We start from the raw sequence: 24,264 nt of genomic DNA, 5'->3' as shown, positions 1-24,264 counted from the left end.
CCCATTGTGGCACATTAAAAAATATGTATGTTGTTTAGCTAGACAGGATTTTTAAATCACTCACATGAAATAAAAATGTTTTTTCATTCAAAATGATCATGATTATATCACAATGAGTGATAATCACTAATGAGATGTAAAGCTCCTCAGCCTCTACTAGACTGCTGCTGCTGGACGTTCCTTTAATTTAGCATAAAACAACTGTTTTTACATTCAGAGCAGAAAAAGGCTTGTGTTTGAAATTCAGCCTCAGTCTGCACACCAAAACAAACTCCACCTCCGACTCATTTCCAGACAGTTTCTAGGTCTCCTGTAATATGAATATGTAATGATGTTACAGTCACGGGGAATCCATATGCAATACAGAATGATAATGAAAGGAAAGTGCTTAAAAATGCAATTAATCTCATTCTCACTCAGTGCCTGTAATGAGATGCCATTTTAATAGGCCCGTGTGTTGAACAACAAAGCCATGTTGTAAACACTATTGTTCATTTGCCTGTTGATGTCCACACCGTGTCTAAACCCATAGAAATCCTGAGCTTAGCTGGTGTGTGTCTGTTTATGAGGCAGGAAAACAGGTTGTGAGAAAATTTTGATTTGATTCTGTAGAGGAATTTAAACATGAAAAAACATAATGGTTGATACTGCTACGTCTAAGTGTAGCAGGGTGCCGGTGAGGCACTTTTCTTCACAGACAGTGTTGTGCAATGAAAGAAAAATATGTTAAATTCCACGTGAAAGCTATACTCTGCGGGGTTTTGGTTTTGGAATTACGAAATAGCGTGGTTCCTTTGTGCCATTAATCAAGTCTTCTCTGGCCTCCCTCTGGCAAAGAGAAAAAAAAACAGTGAAAGGAAGAAAGGCCTCTTTTGAATTCAGACCATGAAACTGTCCAAATAGAAAAATGTGACAGAGAAGAGTGGATCTTCTTTTACAGAAATTCTTTAAAGCTTCCTTAAAGGGAGTTAGAGAGGAATATCAGTATAACTCATATTTCTGTGTTTTAAACATGAAACAAAAGGATGGGATTAGCATCAGGTTTGAAGGCATTTTGTTGTTATAAACTGCAAGCAAATGGTTAAAAAATTCACATTTTCCTCTTAAACCTTACCTTACTTAGTTTTAGTTGTTTGGTTTGTTTTAAAACAACAAGCTAGGCAATTGAGAGTGTTAGAGGTGCTTTGTTACAGCACCAGGTGAGCTGTTTCCTCCTACATTTTCATCTTGTATGGACACACATTTGCATCTGTTTACTTTGCCTGCAGCATATTTATCACAGCTTTTTCTGTCTACTGACTAAAACTCCCTTCCTGTTATGTCTGAACAGACCCTTATTGTCACGTAGCAGGGAAATACTACTATTTCACCTTCAACTAACACAGCTACCAATTTTAAAAGAAAAGCAAAGACTAATCACACAAAGTAAAACCTTTAAAGTACAATTTTAAAAGCCATACATCAAGGCGTCGGCTACATGTGCGTTAGTATTGGATTGCTACAAGTTTGATTAAGGCACAGAAATATAATCTCCTGGTCGGACTCATGGCTGATACATGGATCTAGATTCCGAAGAAAATGCTAATAGAGTTCAGAGAGCGCGAGCTGTGGAACCACCAGCGAGTAAACACCATTTCTTCCGGAAGAAAGCAAATCTACCAGCTTCCAACTGGGAGTTTCACTGACTGCATTTCTGCCTGGTTCAATGTGTTTACTTATTCATCAATGTGGAGGGAGCCAGCGAGTTTCTCAGACTCCAGGCTCCAGCAGTTACCCTCTTCCTGCTGTCGGACAACGGGGAGAACAGATTAAAAATGCATGGCAACAGACGCGGCTGCAAGAACTGTAGCAAATATTCCTCCACACTCGCTGCATGGGAAGTGAAGTCTGTGATGCAGCGTTTTGCTTTGCTTGTGTGACGCTTCTCACATAAACAACAGTATTTGAGAGCAATCTTCAACAGTCGCATGTACAGCTTTGCTTTTCAAAACATCCTCGTTAATTTACAACATGCAGTACATTCAAAATTCTGAAGGGAAACAAAACAAGAGAGAGTTTAAGTAAAAATTGAGGTATAAAGCTGGGGTATGCACGTTTAAAAGAACTTGCAAGAGCGGAATACGAATGGATTCCGACAAATAAGACAAAGCAAGGTTCAGACGCAATTTACAAATTCAGTCTTTCAAAAAGCAAGTCGATGCAGCGAATGGAAGTGTTATTTGTCATTTGATTTGTTGCCATTGGTTGACAAGAAGCATTACGAAATGGTAAAATAGTGTTATGTGATATTTAAATTAACCAATAGAAAATTATATTGTTTATAATAATTATGTTAAAAGTGTCAAATTCATAGTCCATCTAACATAGTTCATCTTTTGCAGCAGTGTTTTGTTTACAATGCCACAGGCTAATAATAATATACAGTATGATATACATTTTTTTTTACATTATTTTACTGTATATGTCTTTTAAAATGATTTGCAGAAAGCTTGGTAAACTTGTATGTATTAGTTTCTAACAAACAGCAAACAGCTGTTTCTAAGCTTCTAAACTGTGCAATAAAATGGATTTTACACAAGCTGATTGGAGAAAAATCGATCTGCAAAACATTACGCTGATTACAGAACTGTTGTTGAAACACACTGTAATACATTTGCTTTGATCATTTGCTGGCAAGCAGAACTGAATTCTGTTTCTGGCTCAAAAGTCACAGCAGAAATGCACTGACGTGTGATTGGATTTTGAAATAGTTAACATGAATTTGTGGATTTCAAAGAGCCCATCTACTCGTATGTAGCATGTACATGTAGCTCTATGATATCAGAAGATGAAAAATGAGAGGATGTGACTGTTGCTCACCTTAAACCGTTCATCAAATTTGGAAACATTTTTATGAGTTCATTTATCTACTGAGAGTTGGCTGTTTCCACAACATCTGGCTTCACATATGCTGTGGAGTCAATCACAAACAGGGAGCATGCAGGGTTGTGTGCCTTGCTCAAAGGCACATCTCTACGTTTATAATGAGCTAGAGAGAAATGTTCTTTATGTTCCATTCTGCCACTGCCGTTTCTCCATTTAATTTTACTGGAGCTGGGCTCACTCAGTGTACTCTGAGAGACAGTAAAATCATGTTTTATATGTTAGAGACAAAGGCATGAGAGTATTATTGTGTGTGGAGTCCAACACTGCAGAGCTACTTGAGTTCTTCATGAGCTCTTTGTAATTTTTTTGTCACAAAATGTTTATTTAGAGGCAAAATAAAAAAAGCGAATAGTGAAAAAAATGTACATAACATTTAGTAATTGTGGTCTTTCACTTGACCTGAGAGCCATCACTGCAGTTTCAACACTGACCATGTCAGGACCAGTAGTCCTCAAGGAGACCAGAACTTGGTCCTAATGAGGCAGAACCTCATTTCTGAGGACCTGTTGAAGTTTAGGGCTAAGGATTAAATTAAGTTGCGGCTCGGTAAAGGTTGGGGTTACATATTAACTGGTTGTGGTTGTTTTAGGTCGTTCAAATGAGTGGAAGTCAATGCTGCGATAAATAAAGAAACTGCAATAAATGTATATGCATTTTTATTCTTTATATATATATATATATATATATATATATATATATATATATCTTTCTTGGCTCTTTTGTAGCATATTGAATGTCTTTGTAATGTATTGTGCTGTATAAAAACTGGTGCAGTAAAAAGTTGAAAACAAATGAAAATAAAACTGATGCTGGAGGGTGATAAAGGCAACTACAGTTCGAAGAGACAAATTAAATTTTACTTCTGAAAAGTTGAAGAAGAAAAGAAAAGAGGGACTAACCGCACACCTGCGAGTTCTGACATTTTGTGCCTTTCATATTCTCCACAAGAGACGTCGCTGCATAAATCTGGGGACGTTTATCCTGCCAGACAAAAACATGGAGGACATTCAGCTGGTGGTGAAATCGCAAATTCATCAAGCTCATGCCAGTGAAGACACACCACAGTGATGACAAGTAAAAACCCCAGGGATTCAAACCAGCAACGTCTACATTGATGCTTTGTGAATTTAAGTTCCTGCATTTTCTTCCTACTGCCAAAGAACTGACACGTGGCTGTGGTACCTGGGAGTAAATCTGTTTGTGCAGCCAGTTATGGAGGCATTCTGACTCATTAATCATTCATCGGGCAGGAGAGCATCTGCTGATTCTTGGCATTTAGATGAGAGGAAGACTACAGTAAACACTTTTTGTACAGTACAACCAATTCACTCACTGTGGGCCAATAGGGTGGAGGCGATATGAATTGCCAATAATACATTTATATCAGGGAGAAGGCACCACAGGGGCACTGGGAAGTGTCAAGTCAGTCTAAATCACATTTTAAACAACAAACATTGCTCCTGTGAGAAGTCAACAATGCCCCCTAGGTGAGGCACTTGCTATTCGTCACCCTGGATTCATGACACTGTGCGTTGCAACAATGCAAAATATGTCCTATCAACACACTGGGGAGAAGTGGGATTTAACATCTGAAATGAAACTGCCTAAGAGGGAAATATAAAAGTGATCTCAAATCCATGTTGAAGCAGGGCTGCAGTTTCACTGCCACTAGTTTTAAAGGTGTATACATATATATATATACATATGTATGGGAAATAGAAAGATTTAGAGATGCAGGGGAATTTGGGGAGAAGATGTTGGTCTCCATGGCGACAAGGGTAGTGAAAATGTTTGTGCGAGCTCAGTGGCAGAGCGGCAATGAGACGCTCTGAATCTTTGTCATTGTGAAACGACACCGCTCACTGTGAAGGGGGTGAAAGAGAGACGAGGAGGGAACGATGTCAGAACACTTAAAAGCTCTGCTCTGAAGCTCAGTCAAGCCTGATTCACAAAGAAACTCAACTTTCTTTGTACAATCTTTTTCTTTTCTTTTGCCTCCTTAAAAAGTTCGACGTAAACACGGAATCGTCTCAAGAAATGTCTTCATCCACGCAAAACCCCCCCAAAAACCACTCTCAACGCTGTAGTACATATGCCAGGTCTGTATGTGGTGCTGTAACGCTGCTACAGAAATGGAAAAAGAGACGCGGAGCACAGAGCATGCATTCTTTTAAAATAAAGCTTTGTTCAAATAAGTGTACAGAAACAGACACAGAATGACTATGGACTAGGGGTGGGAATCACAGGGTACCTCACAATAACTAACTGAAAAGTTACAAATGCAAGATTTCTCTATTAAAGTCTATGTATCGAACATGGATGGAGCATCTCTTAACGTAGCTTTCTCCACCATTATCCTGCTGTAAACTCCCTCTTCTTTCGTCCAGGTAACTTCCACCCAAGTTTCCCCTCATTCATTTGAGCAGCGCCACCGTGAGGAGACATGAAGTTGCGATTAGTCGATTATCATATTGCATCTGTATGACATTTCCAACATGAGTTATTGACCAGAATGCCCACCTTATGGAGTTTAGAAGGAGCAAACTTTCCCCTGGCCTCCTGTAAAGTATATACTTTCCTATATGTGACAGTATTTTTGACCATTCCTCCGTTAATTGCCTGTAAACCAAACAACATTGTGTGTCTCTTTAACCAGCAGCTACACGGTGAACTTTGTGTAACACACAGAAACAAGACACCCCGGGCAATCAGGACCACGCACCGCAGACAATAACCGATGTCTCAAAGTCACCGCTGATGAGCGTGTGCAGGTTTTGTCTAACACGATGCTTTAACTGAGACACGGTTCAGTGTCAGATCATCCTCCAGTCACTGCCTGACCAGATGGGCTCATGAAAGGCAGTGTATATTTATACACCGTGAACTCGCCTATAAATACAGAGGGGTGTATGGCATGTCAGTGACAGTGCAATTCAAGCAGATTGTGTTTTACTCATGCAGGCGCACGTCAACTTGTGCGTCCGAGACGTGTGCATGACTCGAAGGAGGATACAGAACAACCAGGAACCAGCGCATGAAAATGATGCAGTCCCTCTTCTCACAGCGACTTCACAGAGTGACACACTGTGTCGGCCAAATACGTAGAAAAAGAAAAGTAACTTTGTAATTTAAGCACTGTAAATCCATTGTTTACTGTCAACACTGTCTGCGTTTTGCTGCTTTGCCGTTCTTCTAGTCTGATAAACTCATGGATAAATGAAACCTTACTGCATTGCATTTCATCTTCTCACTGACATGTTTGAACTCATTTAAGGGTGGTTGAAATTAGAAAGGAAAGTTCGCCTGCTGCTCCAGCACAGAGGGTTAACTTGTTTAACTCATTATAAGGTGCTGTTTAAATGTGTTATATCCTGTCAGGCAAGCACACACTTGCAAGCACCAAGGGGTTTTAAGTTTAGCACAGTTGACTGTTATGATGATGTATTTTTGATCTGTAAAGTTTGCCAGTCGCCTTGACATCGCACTGAATCGACTCATAAACGATACCTCATGCATTCAACGTACAACTCTTTAGTTTGAAAAATATAAAACTCATGAAATCAAGGACAACGTAACACCACATATACTAACTTCACTTTTCTATTCCCTTTTCTCAGCTAGGACGAAAGGCAAGTTACACCCTGGACAGGTCACCCGTTAGTCACAGGGTCACATATAGAGACAAACAATCAGTCAATTTTGAGTGTCCAATTCGCCTAATCCCCAAATCTGTGTGTTTCTGGAGGAAACCGGAGAACCTGACCAGGTTGCAAAGGCAAGGCTGCTAACCACCACACCATCTGTGTGGCCCCCATTCTTTTGGTCTTTTTTAACTTTAAAAACTATATGAGTAAATTAATGTTGACCACTTGACAAATTCAAGCAATGGGCAAGTTTAACGTTTTTATTTAATGTTCAAAAACACCCCATACCATGATAAGATAGTATCTTACAAGGGCTGAAACAATTACTTGATCGAGAAATCGCTTTGAAGCTTTTTTCATGATTAAAACAAGATTTCTGATTGTTTCAGCTTCTTAGATGTGAATATTTTCTTCGTTTCTTTGCTCCAGATAAGAAAGAAATCATTATAAGTGAATCATTTTGGTTTGTGGACAATACAAGACATTTGAGAACCTCGTAATTTCCAGTTTTGACAAACACTGATCAACATTTTTTAACGTTTTCTGACATTTTATGGACCAAAATAATTGTCAGATGAATCGATCATAAAAATAATCGTGAGTTGCAGATCTATATCTTACATAACTTAACGGGGACACACCATCATTTTCAGAGTACCTGTACAAAACACATCGTCTCTCTTTTTAAAAGCGCTGTCCAAATGATGATCCCATCTCTCATAATGGATTTGTTATTGGTCAACACTCTCTTACTTGATATATGGTGACAAGTTTTGTGTAAACTCATGATGTAGTGACAACATTCAGCATTCAGAGGGCTCTTTCATTACCCTCTGAATGCTACCTAATGTTACCGTCACACACACACACACACACACACACACACACACACACACACACACACTGATGTGAGATATTCGGACGCGAGCACTGCTCCAAAAGGATCAGATATCACGAGTAGTCATTTGGAAGCAATCCAGAAAGCCCATGTTGTGAATGTAGCCTGAGAGTGCAGAGAAACAAAAGCATCATTACTCAGCGGCCGTGGACAAGAGAAGCTGCTACTATAAGATGAACATAATAGGACGCTATTAAATCCTCTGGAGATCACCGGGAGTTTGAAGGATGTTTCCCAGAATGCTCATCAATCAGCCCAGTAAGAAGCTGACTTGCATCCTGTTCCACCACTCCTTCACTCTGTGTAGTGCACAACCTAACACTTGTGATTTTCTGTAATATCTCAATTTAATGTATACAACATTCATTCTACAAACATTTACACTACTACGCTACTGCTGTGTTTTCTGCTGCCTTGTCCTATTTCGCCTGGTTTTGCTTGGGAGGTTTGTAAAAGAGTTTTTCTTCAACTTTATCATAAAAAACGCATGTACTACGACCAACAATGCTGGTGCTACATGAAGTCAGTGATCAACCGTTGCCGAGGGTTTGATGAGACGACCAAAGGTGGAGTTTTTGGAGTCAGAGATGAGTTGAAGTTGAAAAGCTTTATTGAAGACAGCTCAGATCCAATTAGAGAACTGAGACAATGCCAAACATGAATGTTAACAGATGTTTAACAGTTGGGCATCCTCTGTCATTCTGCCAGTGAATCTCAAAGTTAAGGTATATCTTTGGTTTGGAGGAGAGGAGAGAGACGTCAGGTCAAGATGTTCTTCCTCTGCTGATACCTAGAGTCGACCTTGGGGAGAACTGCTTAGTCAGGTTATTGGTCCAGTGCCCCAGTTAGGTTAGGTTCAACAAAGATATGGTGCCAGGCTTACACAGAGGCCTTTGTGATTTGCCAGTTTCAGCTGGTCTATACTGAGTTGTTAAGTTTGCGCTTAGGAATGTAAGTTGCTTTTTTAAAGAAGGAATAATAAGTGTTTCTCTTACAGTAGCCAGTATTGTCATTGAACTTTCTGGAAGTTACATTATTTTCGCCGTTTGAATGACTTCTCTATCTGGCTGAAGAAGTTTATTATTATTCAAAGCTGAAAATGAATCTTTGAAATGTGGATCCATGACTCTTTTAATAGATTTATTCAGAGCTTTCAGCCATGTCTCAGTCCTCCACAGTAATAAACTGCTCAGTCATTTAGTCATGGAGCTTTCTCAACATTAGACATGAAACAGTTCTCTGTTGGAACCAGCGAGGAGAGCTGTACGTGAGAAATAAATAAAAAGCTTACTTCCAAATAATATGACATGGTGTTGTAAATATGATTAAATGGAGATGTGCATTAGCAAAAATGTCACAACGTGGCTTTAGATCTGTTTTAAGAGAAACTGGGTTAATCAAAATGAATTACACTGAATTAGATTGAAAAGGATTATATTGGAATCAACCTAATTAGATTAAATGGGATTTGTTTGTATTATTTTATTTATTATTTTTATTTTAAAAGCCTTCACCCGAAATAATTAAACTTTTTTTTCTTTTTTCACAAAGTACAAAAATGCATTTTCCCCTATAATGGCCCAGAGATGACACACTCCACCATACGCAGTACAGCAGCACACGCAGCACACGCAGCAGCAGAATGGACACTATCTTCACCACTTAGCTCTACTTTAAACTGCAAAGTAATGTAAAACATGTGCAATTAACTGATAAGGCAGCACCATGTAAGTGGTATTTAATTATCCAGAATGTATTACTGCACACTGCCGGAGCACCAACCAATTTGGATGAATATTTTAATTTGAGCAACTTATTTCATTATCTGTCAGATAATTAATTACACGCTGCTCAGTGAGGCTCCCTGCTCCAGAAAACAAATGTGCCATTAAACATTTCCTCCACATTAAACAGACATTTCTTTGGATGAAATTGGTGTGTGTGTGTGTGTGTGTGTGTGTGTGTGTGTGTGTGTGTGTGTGTGTGTGCAATGTGTGTATTTAGGACTCTTAGGGACCAATTCTGGTAAAGCCTGGTCCTAATGAGGCAGAACCCAATTCCTGAGGATCTGGTTAAATGTGATTTGTGGTTGGGTTAAGGTTAGCATAAAAGCCTTAAACATTTTTTTTTTTACTGACCAAATAAATGAAATCCAATGTAGAACTTTATAAAGAATAGCTGCACAGGAGCAAAACATGTGTACACCATAGGGAGTGAGGACATTGTGGGAAAATGAAGACATTTTGTCTGGTCCTCACGACTTTAAAAGGCTTTTTGGGGGTTAAGACCTGGGTTTAGGGTTAGGGTTAAGGGTAGAATTGGGTTTGGGAATACATTATGTATACGAGTGTCCTCACAGTAAGAGTGTTGCATGAGAATGTGTGTGTTCCAGGTATTACTCATGTTGTGGGGACCTAAATCTGTTCACGCATTCACATTATGGGGACTTGTCTTCCTTACGGGGACAAAAATGAAGTTCCCATAATGAAAAATGACTCAATTTTAAGGTGAAGTTAGTCTAACGTTAGTGTTCAGTGAAGGTTAGAGTAAGTCTCCAGGAAATGTCCTGTGAAGTCATGGAAACGAGAGTTTGTGTGCGTGTGCTGGATGAGCCAAGGACAGTACTCACACTATTTTTCAGCCTTTAAAATGAAGATTGTGGTTGTGCTGGAGAAAACGTTTCTGTTTCCTCTTTCCTCTTAGAGCTGAGAGTGGTGTGTGGACAGCAGCTACAGCAGCACAAGCAAATCACTCCGTGACACTGTGTTTCTTTGCTGACAAGCTGCTTTAATAAGAAGAGAATGTGACACTGGAAAAGGACCTCAACACCAACTTCAGCTTCATCAATTAAGACTTTATAAACCATCTGAAGTCATACTCATTTCCAATCTGAAGGCCGCCTGCCTGCAAGAATAATGAGAGGCTGACACTGCCAAAGGTTTTCTCCCAACAACCAGCATAACAATTCACTGCGGGAAATGTAAACCATCTTCCCTCTGCTGACCAGATCAATTCTAATTTTGTTCCTGTGGTCAATATTCTTCTCATGTCCCCGCTTTTATTCAGCCACCATATTTACCGGATCGGCCCTTCACATGCTCGTCGAAGGTTGCATGATAAAATCTCATTTTCTGACTGAGATCATGGTGTATATTGTTCTTTTTCTTTAAAGTCCATTGTGAGGCGTAACTTGACACCTTTCTGGTGAACACTGCCTGAATCAGTGCCAAATGGCACTTGAGGTCTGAGCAGAGGAACACACAGCCATGTACCGATTTCAGCCTTAAGCCCTTTGCACATCAATGGCAACACAAAGAAACTGCACCACCCTTTGATTAATTATTCAGGCTCAATGTTATTAAGTGAATAAATTATAAGGACGTTTCATGAGAGGAAACAGGTGGAGGCAGCATGGAGCAATGATTTTACGTCCAAAAAGAAGCATCCTGCACTTCAGAAAGCACAAGGTGAACCTCCTCTCTCCTTCTCATCAAAGGAAACTACGTAGAAAGAGTGAACAAATTAAAATTTCTTAGCACCATCAGCTCTGCTGGACTACAAACACATCCACCATCATCATAAAGGAAACTGAGAAGGAACAATCTGGAAGAGAAGCTGCTGACAATCTTCTACCGCTGCTCCGTGGAAAGCCTGCTGATCAACTGTAGCACAGTGTGTTATTTCAGCAGCACAAGAAAAAGAGAGGCTTCAGAGGATAATAAACACTGCACAAAAGATCATCGGCTGCAGGACCTTTAAAGCGCTTGCTGTCTCAGAGGGGCAAAAAAGTATTAAAAAGGACCATTCACACCCCCAGTTTCCACCTGCTTGACCTCTTGCACCCTGGAAGGCGCTACAGGTGTATTAAAGCCCAGACAAACAGGCTCAGAGACAGCTTGTTCTCCAGACCCATAACCACCCTGAACTCACACATCCATGAACCTCTACTGTACATATGCTGTGCAATATTATTTTAAATGCACATGCAATATTATTCTAACTTCACTCATGTATGTACTATATGTGCAGTTCCAAGCAATTCCTCAACTCTACCACTTTACTGATTCAGAAAAAGAAAAATAATAAAAATCACACGGAAAATTTAATGGAAAAAATAAAAAAGATGTCTGATGAAGACCTCTGCAGTAAAAATAAACAAAATAACAAACAAAAAAAACAACATTATATATAACAATACATTCATTTTCAAAATAAGTCAGTAACAATGACTTAAGCATCATAAAACCAAACAGAACCAAATATAGAATGAGAACCAATGGCAGCAGCAAGATGCTCCACCAATGAACAAACCTGGAGCATGGGAATCATTAAATATTGATTGTATTATTAATGTGACTGTCATGGACTCACGCCCAGACCCAGAACTTAAAATGAACGGACAGATCCCACCTTTGTTCAGACATGCAAAAGACTGAGGGAAGATGCAAACACAGCAACAATAAAGCAATGCCTCACTGGCCGCCCACCCACAAACACTCCACACTGCCTGCACCAGACAGTAAACCCTGAACTCAGTCACTGATGTCAAATATTATGTTTTCCTCTGCACCTCTAAAACAAATCCACATACAATAATCATGATTTGTGTACAACAAATCATGTAATGATTACTATTAATACTATTTCTTAAATATCATTCACAAATTCAGCATGTAACTTTTCTTCATCTAAAAATCCTCTCTGTCAAGCTTAACTATCAGACCTGACTGAGGCAAACTTCTCAGTAAATCATGAGAGTTGGTGAGTGGGGGTTTATCCCAACCTAACACTACTGCTCCCAAACTACTGACTGCTTTATTTTTTCAGCAAAGAATTCACTTCTTTAACTTTTCTAGGGTTCTTCTTTATACTTTCAGTCATACTCCAACCGGTTTGCAGCCATCTCACTTTACTAGCGCAGCGTTGCTGTTGCCTCCGTCTTTCTCAACATAAAATAAATCACTTCCTGCGTGCAGCACACGATTGTCACTAGGCAACACCAGATGTAATGACGGCTGTACTGAGAAACACAGAACTGATTACATTGTGTGACCTCATTTGACAATAGTTTGAATGTAACAGACGTTTGGTTACTATGGGGGGGGGGTTTGGGACCTTGACAAGGCTCATAAACTCGGATCTGACTAACAACAATGATTTTAAACAACAATTGATATCATGTCTCTTGACAGTTTTTTTCCCCTTCATATTCAACTTTATCCTTGAAAAATAAGTCAAAAACTCTGTGCTGATAAAAAACTCTAAGACAAGGTTCTGTCAAGGAAAGAATAAAAGTGTATGCTTCAAAGGCAGGGACGCCAGGCAAAGCTGCCACCTTCAAACAAGACTGGCTGAGCTTATTAAGACTTGAGGATCTGTGTGCTTTATGCATGTAGCTCTGCTGGGACGTTTTACAATAGAGACTCTATAGAGTTTGGCTACTGAACCTCCAGAATCGGCTTTATATAAAAAACCTATCTGCTGCTGCATTACTGAAACTGTGTCGTGGAGTGCTATGAACATATAAAACATTCAGAAACCTCAGGACAAAATGTAGAGCAAATGTTAAAAATTCAACAAATACTAAGACGGGAATGACAAAGGGAGTTATGAATAATTCAAAGTGTTCCAGTAAACAAAATGAGTCATTGGTGCAACACTGTAATCGAAATGGACAGCAATCAGTTTCATCTGCGAGACATGACAACTCAATCCACGAGAAGGAAGTTTCCACATCTCCGGCATATGTAGCATGTGCTATTTACTGACAGCTGTACAGTAGATTCCATAAACAGCACTTTAGTTCACTCCTCGGAAAGAAATCTATGTTCTTACTGGAAACTGAAGGCCTAATGAAATGGCCCCTGAGATGAATTCATGTGATTTATTTATTCAATCACTTTCTTTCTAATGTACCTGCACTGACGCAGCTTCATATACAACTGCGATAGCTCACTGCAACATATGATAGACTACTGTTAGGCAATGTACTACAGGTTAAGGGTATATTTGTAGCTGGCTGTATTCTTTCACACACTGTTTTTAAAGAAGTACATTATATTTAATAAGGGCAGCAGACTTGTCCATTGGTCCAGCAATTTATTTGAGGATATGTATAAAGTTAAATTGTTTTTAATTCATAAAATTGTCTTTTCTCTTGCATTAACCAAAAACTGTGAGTGTCTGCACATTAACCCCCCCCAAAAGGTTTAGTGTAAAACAAATACACTGAATATTTTACTGATGTGGTCATTATTAAAACATCCTCGACATGTTAACATTCAAATCCAGTCAAATAAATATATGAGACACAAATCCTCATGGAATTTAGTTCATGCTGGAGGAAACTGATATATTAAATCAAGTACAGCTACAGCTTTGACACGCAAATTGACAACGTGACAAATACTTATCTTAATCTTAATGCTGTCAGCATTTGAATGGGCCAAAGTGACATGGTATGATTACTATGATTGTCTATTTAAAAGAATAATCTCAATACTGATCCCCATTACAATCAAAATCGTCATGACCACACTATATTAAATAAATGTTTCTTATGCCTTGGATATGGATCTTGATCTTGATTTTAACCTAACAATTACTATAAAAATCCTGAATCTGCACTTATACCTTAATCAATACCAAAATCTTATATTTTCCTTGGAACTAGAGTGATTTTCAGAGATTATTTTCATAATCACTTAATTTTAATTATTTATACTTATATACTTGTTTGGTCCATGAAATGTCAGAAAATGTTGATTCCCAAACCTCAAAATGATGAGGTTCTCAGATGTCTTGTTGTTTAGTCCACAAAAACAAAAAAATTCAGTTTTTTTATGAAATGGAGCAAAGAAACCAGAAAATATTCACATTAAAGAAGCTGAAAAATCAGAAAGCTTGATTTAATTATCCAAGAAAAAAACCCCTCTAAAACCAAATAATCGACTATCAAAATAGTTGACGATTAATTTAGTTATGGACTGATAATCGAATATTCGTAGCAGCCCTACTTGCAATAACCTACATGTTATGAATCATCCGTTCTTAACTCTTCAGGTGATGCTGCTCACAATCAGACTGCGAGACAAACACAAGGCAAAAACATGACCTCCTTGGTCAGGTAATCAGTGGGGAGTGCAGCGAGGTATAAATATCCAAGCAAAGTACAACAACAATCAGGAGAAAGAAAAAATACATGCAGTACAGAATAGCTGCTTCTTCAGCTCTGCTACCCTGACAAACCTCTTCCACCGTCTGTGGTGCAACACCTGCATCATTCACATACAGACGGATCACGCGTCCTGATACTGTTCAGCATTTCATTTGAACGGAAACGAATGACACCAGTGAGGACACGGTCGATGGCAGCGTGCAACTGCAGGGAGGAAAAAAGAAAGAAAGAAGACAGAATTCAAGGCGTTCGGTGATGAAATCCACTCTAGGATTTACAAATGGAGCCGTGCAAACGCTGCATGTCAAGCACATGATCAGGACCCGTCAGAGTATCTCTCTCCTAATTAGTGAAATAATCCCTGATGTGAATCATCACACCACATGAGCGACACAGAGCTTGTGAATGTGTTTTATCCTATGATGTAAAATGGAGGTATGATAAGCACCAATATGACTGTCCTTCTGGTGCCTGAGTGCCCATTTATGATGATTACTGAGCTGTTAAGCGGCCAGTTTGGTTATTTTGAACAGTAAATGCACATCATTTATCATTTACATCTTCATTACATACATTCTTAAAGTTGATGGTTATGCATTTTGCTGATAACACTGCACTTTGAATTTTTGGTGGGCTATAATGGCTTCCCTTTGATGGCACCAGTACAGCTATGACAGGAAACATGGGATCAAGAGACAAAAAGAAAAGGAATAGTTGTGTTTCAGGTTGGTATCTTATCTTCTGAGTCACAGAAGCACCACAGACATTTTAGCTAAACTCAACAACAACAACTAACAGCATAAACAACCATTTTTTCATTTTGCTTTATTACAATCATGTACCGGCAGCACTGTTGCCTTTGCAACAAGAAGGCCCGGGTTCGAGCCCCAGTCGGAACAAGGGCCTTTCTGCATGGAGTTTGCATGTTCTACTCGTGTGTGTGGATTTACTCCGGGTTCTCCGGCTTCATCCCACAGTCCAAAAACATGCAATATGGGGATTAGGTAAATTGGTCACTCTAAATTGACCATAGGTGTGAATGTGAGAGTGAATGGTTGTTTGTCTCTATATGTGTGGCCCTGTGATGGACTGGAGAACTATCCAGGGTGTACCCCCGCCCATCGCCCTATGTCAGCTGAGATTGGCACAGTACCCCCGCGACTCTCCGGTGGAGGATAAAGCGGTAGATGATGGATGGATGGAAAATCAAGTACCATCTGGACAAAATCTATCACAAATTGCCAGGAATGATAAATGTAGTCCCTATGAATCAGATAAGGCATCTTTTTTGGTGATTCCATATAACAATAAATGTAAAGATCGCAGTTTATTAGACGCTTGTCTCTCAAAACAGCTTTCCCAAATCCACCCAATTCCCTGTGCCTTTTTCCTGCTCCAACATAATACATCAACAGCATCACTGTCAGGAAGCAGAGTGTTTTAATATTTAATCTTATTCTGAATTAAACATCGCAAATGATTGCAATAAAAAAAAAAAGAAGTGAGCCGAACAGCGTCTTGACTTTAAGCAGCACTTAGTCTGATTATCTCATCCTCAGTGAAATGTATGATGCATTTGTGTCTCTGCCACTCGCCCTTCTCCAGACTCTCATGACTTTGTCATAATTACTTTTGCCAACAGAGGTGAAAGTGGGTATTTGAATCATTAGACACAGACACTCAGTTCACTTCTTCCCATATCTGATAGCATCATATATCATGATGTGATAATGTCTCTAAAAGTTAACCTTCAGTGAGGAGGAGGAGGATCATACTACCGCAGAAACAGTTTCATGTGTCAATTCAATATGAAACATTAGAAATAATATCTGATTTTCTTATGTCATCATGTTAAAAAATATGGAGGGAACTGATATTTGTGTATGTACAGATGTTTAATATATATATATATAAACTGTATATATATGTATATAATGCGGCCCTAGGGGTTTCTGTTCTGACGTTTTTTTTGAACCAATTCCTCTCTTTCATGTTTTATTTCTCTTTTATGTTGTGAAAATAAATCTAAACAAAAACTCAAACATGTGCAGTACACTGTGTCCACACAGACCAGAGTTCATTTTGTGGGTAAAAAAAAATTGGAGCTTGACCTGTGTGATTTGAAAAATGTCTAATTTTTGTCATTTTAAATGACAAAAAAAACGCTTCTTAAAACGTGATTAAGAATCAAAAAAAAAATTCTCTTTAAACCCATATGTCACTTCCTTTGTCGGAGAGTGTGAAAATGTTCTACAATGTGCAGGCTTCGAGGAACAGTTGTCCACAGTGGGTGTAAAAAGCTCTAAATACATTGACTATGTTTTATGATGTAAATATGCATAAACATATTGCTGCTGCGTGTGTGTGTGTGTGTGTGTGTGTGTGTGTGTGTGTGTGAGTCTGCACAGTGATGTCTTGCTGTGAACATCGAGCTACAGCAGCATCAGCAGCGGTTTTTGGGATCAACAAGAGAAATCAATGGGATTATGTGCTCAGCCTGCCAACACAGCAGTTTGACCAGAGGCCAGGCGATATCGGGCTATCTACATTAATCCTACAATCTCTATCTCCTCTTAATTCCTGTTCTCCTTCCAGCCTCCCCTCTCACCAGGTTGTTATCTGTCTGAAGGATAATTAATCCTTGTGGGACTGCTGTAGGCCTATCCTCCTCTAGGTTGTCAAAAGTTAGAGGGAGGAAGATCAAACAAAGTTCAGAACTAAGTTCTGAGAAACAAGTGAACAGGAAAAGGCTAAACTGCAGGAGACGACAGACACCGAGCTGAAGAAAGAGGAGTTCACTTCGACTCTGAGCAAAGTGTGAAATCACACCCTTGTAATCTAATCAACAGGAAGACAGAAACTTTAGGGATTAACACCAAAATCGAATCAAACACACTGAAGAAGCTGCTGTGAAGTTCACTCTGTCAAATTTAGTGGGAATCTAGCAAGTGAAACTTAATACAATATTTATATTTACTTTTTTATTGATTGATTATCACCTGGAAATGAAGAAGTGTTGTATTTTATTTCTGGGTTTTTTTCTGTTTTACTGGGAGCAAGGACTCTTCTGTGTAGTTCTCCATCGGATTTTAGGTTAATCTTGATTATATAATTAAAATTGTATTATATATTTTTTGTCTCTCAGTGATACACTGAGAGAATAATCTCATACTGCTGCTGGTGAGCACTATAAGCCGAACATCTGCTTTCAGAACAAGAGCTATACTTCACAGCTTTGGATATTTGAACTTGACTTGAGTGATGTGAGACAGAAGGATGGGTAGTTAGAGAGACCTGCTCTGATGTTTGCTTTGGAGACATTGGCACTGTCTACAAGAGAGGAGGAGAAGGAGCTGGAGGTGTCAGAGCTGAAGATGCTGAGATTTTTGTTGGGAGTGACCAGGATGGACCGGATTAGAAATAAGCATATCCGAGGGACAGCTCAGCTTGAGATGGTTTGGTCATGTGCAGAGGAGGGAGAGTGACTACACACTGGACAAAAGGATGTTAAAGGAGAATAGAATAGAGTATTGAGGTTGTGTTCATGTGATTAGTTGCATATAAAAGATCCTATTTGGTAGCTCTTTTGAAAAAAACTAAAACAAAGTGCCATTCTGTGCACTCAGCTCTCTCAACATGAAAATCCCTCCACAAGGAAGCAGAAATAACATCCCAGACAGACAAATAACAGGGTCAATAACAGTGTCTATCAGTCCAAGTGTAGAATTTCTCTTCTTTTTTTGAACGTTGTCAGAATTCGATGATTTCCCTCCCTCTGGTGAGATCAGAGAATCGGATCAGAGCCTGAAGCAACCTTATAGGGATTCAGAGCTTTGCTAATGGGCACGTCAGCAGAGCAACAGCCTCTGCAACATCCACCGATTCTTCCTTTCAGTATCACATCCATCCACCTTCTACTGCTTTATCCTCCACATGAGGGTCGCGGGGGAGCTGTGCCAATCTCAGCTGACATGGGGCGATTGGCAGGGTACACACATACATATAGACAAACAACCACCCACTCACACCTATGGTCAATTTAGAGTGTCCAATTTACCTAATCCTAATCCGTATTCAGTATCAGTTCAAATTTATTTATGCCACAGTGAAAAATACCTGGGGATATATTCTGACTATAAAGTACCAGGTATTGTTCCTGGTGCCAAGAGTAGATCAATAGCATGTTTCCACAGCAGATGGAAACATTTTTAAAGTTGCTACCGTCATTTAGAAAAATACTGTTTATGTGTGAAGTGTAATTTTTCAGCAAACTCTGAGATGTGTTTTACTGTTTCTTAGCTCTCTGAAACCTTGCTCTTGGGAGGTGACATTTTAACTAAGCTTATTCAAAAACGATTCCTCATTTTCTCCACCTGGGTCAGAATCCCATCTACAGCATGACAGTTTCAATAAATCACACTGGAATTCATCTCTGCTCCTTCTCAATTATTGCAAAGCATAACTCACAATTTCTGCACAGTGAGTATGTTCACAGATTTTGCTCTTCCTTTTTTTTAACCTGTTTTATACTACTTTGTTACCTACACCGCTGGGGTCTGAGAGAAACTGTAATCTTGTACACGCAGCTGAAATGACAGTAAATAATAAATAAAGCTGACTTATGCCAGAGAGAGATAAGAGGAGCTGCTGCTGCTGCTGTTCTGGTGACAGAGATCCCTTCTGCAGCAGTAATTAAAACGTGTGATCACAACCAATTTAGTGTGAAAACATGCGTCACGATCATGATCAGTGACGCATTTTCAAATCTGTCCCCAAAAACCTCTGATGATGATTATGTGAAAGTCTTACCTGCCTGCTGCTGCGGTCAGATTGTCTGGTGTTAATTAGGGTTCTGTTCTTTGCTCTGTAGATTGGCATGGACTCTCTGAATCATCCACTGAGGCAAAGGAGAAAAGAAAAAACATGGTCATTCATGTTTTTGCTTAATTCAAAGGACGGTGAAGCATCTTCTGTACCCACATATCTTACAGTGAACCGCGTGGCTACAAAGCTAAGACAGAGGTTTGAATGTTCAACTATTTGGATAATTGATTATTCAGTTTTACAGTTTTTTTAATGATTAAAAACAAGCTTCTTTCAAGTGAATCATTTCTGGTTTCTTTGCTTCATTTGACAAACAAAAAAATCATTAAAAGTGAAACATTTGGGTTTGTGGACAAAACCATTTCAAAACACATTGAAAAGGCTGTGGAATGCAATAAAGATACATCAATTGATAAAGAGTTTAGATTAAATTAACGTTTAGTTAACATTATTACATATTAGGATATTACGTTAACATTAGAGTATATGAATTAAAAGATAAAGGTGCTGCGATATCAAATGTAACTAAAAGGAAAAAAACAACATTTTGGCTTGTCGTTTAAGTCTGTTTTAAGGGAATATATTGAAAAACGCAATATAGTTTGCGAATCAGAACTTTAACTTAAGGAAAATCATTATTAGTAACACAATTAGGGTATTTCATTAAGTTTATTCAAGAGTTAAAACTGACCTTGGATGTAAAATTAGTAATTTTTTTATACTCATTTTTATTTGAGAAATAAAAAACAAATGTAATGACGACATGACAAATCTCCAAATAAAACTGAATGATTACAAAGTCAGTGAGACGTGGTCTGTGTAAAGTTTGTAAAAATAAATGAATATATTGGTTTTAGCACAAACATATATATATATATATGTTTGTGCCAAAACCAGGAAATAATTGAATTTCCTTGGAGAGCGTGACAAGGAGAAAAGGAGAAACCTGCCACAAACCTCAGATGGATTTGTCAAATGTTGCATCTGTTCATGGCTACAAAGCCACACTTGAATTTACTGTTACTAACATGCTACGTGTTCTGAATTCAAGATGCTAAATTGCAGGAGTGAAGCTTCAAATTAGTTAAAATAAAATTCTGCTGTTACCAGACGGCGATTTGGACTTGTTTAGAGTAGGCAGTCCGCCCACATTTCATATTTCTGACACTAAAAAGCACAAAAAAGAGAAAATAAAACATATTTGTTCCCCATGTGGACGGGGGTGTTACACAGTACACAGCCTATATCTACACTGTATATACGCCTATTTTTGTCTGTCCTTTTTTCTGTCCTTACTGCAGTGACTCAAAAGTGCACAAAAGACTGTGTCAGCACACTGTGATGTCACTGTTAGCTGTGAATAAAGGTTAATTATGTTTATGCTACAAACCTGCTGTTGTACGGGGAGAAAATAATCAAGTTTGAATAATTGTACCTCGGGATTTACATTTTCAAAGTTATCCAGTTTTTGAAAATGGAAATTCACAGACGTCAGAGTTGCCCCCTGGTGGATAACTGCTACTTCTGTCCTGGGCTACACTTTTCAAACCAGACGACATTTCATTTCATAATCATAATCACATAATCACTTCATTTCAGTGTGCAATGGTCACAGAATCAAAAGCCAATATATACCCACCATATCAGTACTTCCCTTTCATTTGTAGATTTTCTTTTGTTCTATTTTTTATAAAGAAAACTCACAAGATACCAATTTTGTAAGCATGTGAAGCCAGAAGCATGTTTACAACACTGACTTTGTACCCCACAAGAGAACTTAAGTGGGTTGTTGAAGGAGCAGGTTTTTTTTTGCTCAATTTCAGTTTGTGCTCACAATGTTTTTGATGTTGATGAAATAACTCTTTTTTTCCCCTTGGTACAAGCTGTTACATTTGTTGGCTGGTCCGCCCTCACGTTGTTTCGTCCTGTTTATTGATCCTTGAGCATGAGATATTTCACCCTGCTGCAATACTGAAACTTTAATAGGGAGTGTTGTGTTTGCAAGAAGGTGATTCAGGAACTGAAAAGTATAGACACGCACACACACGCACAAGAAAAACATCACTGTGTCTCCAGAAGGAACAGAGACAAGGTCAATCCAGGTAAGAGACATTTACCTTTACTGAGTCCCCGTATCAAATCTGTACCAATCACAAAAGAGCGGCAGGTAAAAGAAACAAAGTAATCAATGAAAAGGATTTTTAAGCTGTGAGACAACATGAAGCTGAAGAAAGAGGCTGAAGATCAATACCAGAGAGATGATCCTAATGCTTTGTACATTCAATCAAAACGTTTTTTTGAGGACTATACTACGGGCCAGTCAACAAAGATAAAAAATATCCTCTGCACTTGTCCTTTATAGAGAATGATGGAGGTCCTCGCTGACGGTAAATCCAGCCGGTAATAAATGTACTTTCTAATCTTAAGGGGTCCATTAATTCCTGTCCAGTGCCTCTGCCAGTAGTGGTTTTGATGTGGGTCATGAGGAGAGCGAACATTCATAACAACTGCCATATTATAAGTGGATGTGTCAGCTGACAGTGTCCTGATCGACAGTGTCCTCTTGGAAATAAAATATTACGCCATTAGGTGCGATTATACATCAAACCCCACACAAACACACCTGAGCTGTTGGGGATCAGCAGTAATTCATTCTAAATCCAGCTCTCAAATGAAAGCAGGTTATTCCTACATCACTGAGAGGACGGGTCTCGATGTCCTGTTATGATTATCGTGACCAAAGATATTGTTGCAATATTTGTAAAAACGTGCTTTGAAATTGTTTCTTTTTATATATATTTTTACAAAATATGTTACTAACATTACAAAAATCATTACTTACAGTACATTGGGAAAAATTATGTCATGTTACAGAAAACATGTTATGTGACCAAAAAATGCACAAAAACATGTTTACTAATGTCAGTTATTACTACTTTTTTTTTTTACAAACTATTGTAGTGTTACAAAACATTGTTACTAATGTTACAACGTTACCTGCATTAAGCAAAAATTTAACAAAATGTTTTTTTGTTTTTTTAAATAAGATAATTGGAAGATGTATTGTGCACATTTTTTGAAATCTGGACACAGAAAAAACATGACATATTAATGTCAAAATGTCATAAGAAAGAGAATAATTATGTATTGTATGATGAAAATATGTATTATGTGGATAATGGGGGCGGGACTAGATAAGCTTTTGCTTCTCCCGCTTTCGGTTATGTGTATTGTGTGAACCACACTACGACGATGTGTGATGAGTGATCTAACTGACATGACCGAAATAAATAAATAAATAAATTACAATCATGTTGCAAAAGGTTGCCATGTTTCAAAAACATGTTACTAATGTTAGAAAGCTACTTGTATGAACCAAAAATGCAACACAATCTAATATTTAAAAAAAAATAAAAATAATAATAATAAGATGAACATCGATCATGAAGTCCTGGAATGAGTGGAATTACTTCAGGCTCCTGTTTGTGATAATCAAATAAATCACTAGAACTGTATGTTGGCGAGGGGGAAATATTTATGTTTTGTTTTTTTTTATCATAATGCACAATAATATCGTACATTGTCCTCTCCCTGTTTGTGTCACAAGCTGAGTCATGATAAAAATCTGTGATGGTGCTCAGCTGTCACTCAAAGAGAGCTTTCATCAGCTGACTTCCACTCTTCTCGAACACCATGGACTGCATATGCTTCAGTCAGCAGCACGAGTGTGAGCAGGGATAAGAGGAAGCTGATACTATTCATCCTGATATACACATTCAAAATATATACAGTATATTTTTACCTTGGCTGAAGATAAAAGAAGCCACAACAGAACACAAAGCGTAAGCCTTAAATCTGGCTCACTTGTTCAAGATGATCTCCTTCCTCACATGCAGATTTGGATCATTATCGCTGATGCTGTTACCATCCTGGTTCCCTCAAGCAGAGATTTGCCTCATCTCCCTCTCATCCTCCTCCAAAGCCCACAGCCCCAGTGAGCCGCCTGTCAATACAGAGACAGTAAACGCTGCTCACACTGTCAGCACAGCTTTCACTCTCTGACTCCACACAGTCCTGATGTACAGCCTGCATGAGCACTAAGTATCCTCACACTGAGAGCAGAGCACAATGTGCTCCAATAAGCAAAAGAGGGTTGTTTGTTCAGGTAAAAGAGAAGGCGAAGCCAAATGAGGAGGAGGAGGAGGAGGAGGAAGAGGAGGAGGAGATCCAAAACTCTGCACAAGTTGTTTGCTCCAGTTCATATGAGGAGACAGAGGAGAATTACAGCCACACACACAATGATCTGATCTTACCTGACACACAGGCAGAAGATCTGTTGCTGTCTCCTGCTGCTCCGCACGGCTCCACTCACCTACATCACTCCCATGACTCACGCAGAGGGAAGATAAGCGACTCTCTGGGAAAGTGGAGTAAACCCTCTGCAAAGGGAAGCAGGGCACACACACGCACACACACACGCACACACACACACACACACTCTCTCGCTGCAGAGCTGCTTTCTCTCATTCTCTTCACTCCTCCTCTGTCTCTTCCTTTGCTTTGATCTCTCTCTCTCTCTCTCTCTCCCTCTCTCCCTCTCTCTCTACCCCCTCATTCTCCACCACAAGGTGTCACAAACAGAATGTGTCTGCACCCACTGCCTCTTAATTTGAATTGTCAGCCTTAAAGAGGCAGCAGCGCAACACAGTTCACAGTCAGTGAACTAAATTTGGAGGCTACCCATTTATTTTATTTGTCCTCTATTCATTGTGGATATGTAGATGTGTACGTTCATA

At 38.9% G+C, this 24,264-nt stretch overlaps 1 protein-coding gene across 3 annotated transcripts in view; it reads right to left on the bottom strand.

The window, feature by feature from the left end:
* Window positions 1–23,948, bottom strand: part of LOC131470265 (alpha-1,3-mannosyl-glycoprotein 4-beta-N-acetylglucosaminyltransferase C-like) — a 37,560-nt gene extending 13,612 nt beyond the window's left edge. The window contains exons 1-2 of one of the 3 annotated variants that reach the window (XM_058645974.1): window positions 23,782–23,948; window positions 19,454–19,541 (exon numbers count right to left, since the gene is read on the bottom strand). The gene's annotated coding sequence lies outside the window, so the exon portion shown is untranslated. The other 2 variants (XM_058645976.1, XM_058645975.1) reach the window with 2 other exon arrangements.
* Window positions 23,949–24,264: the final 316 nt, after the last annotated feature.

Source organism: Solea solea, chromosome 12 (genome assembly GCF_958295425.1).
Source record: "Solea solea chromosome 12, fSolSol10.1, whole genome shotgun sequence".
Lineage (NCBI taxonomy): Eukaryota > Metazoa > Chordata > Actinopteri > Pleuronectiformes > Soleidae > Solea > Solea solea.
This window is presented reverse-complemented; position numbering and strand designations above follow the sequence as displayed.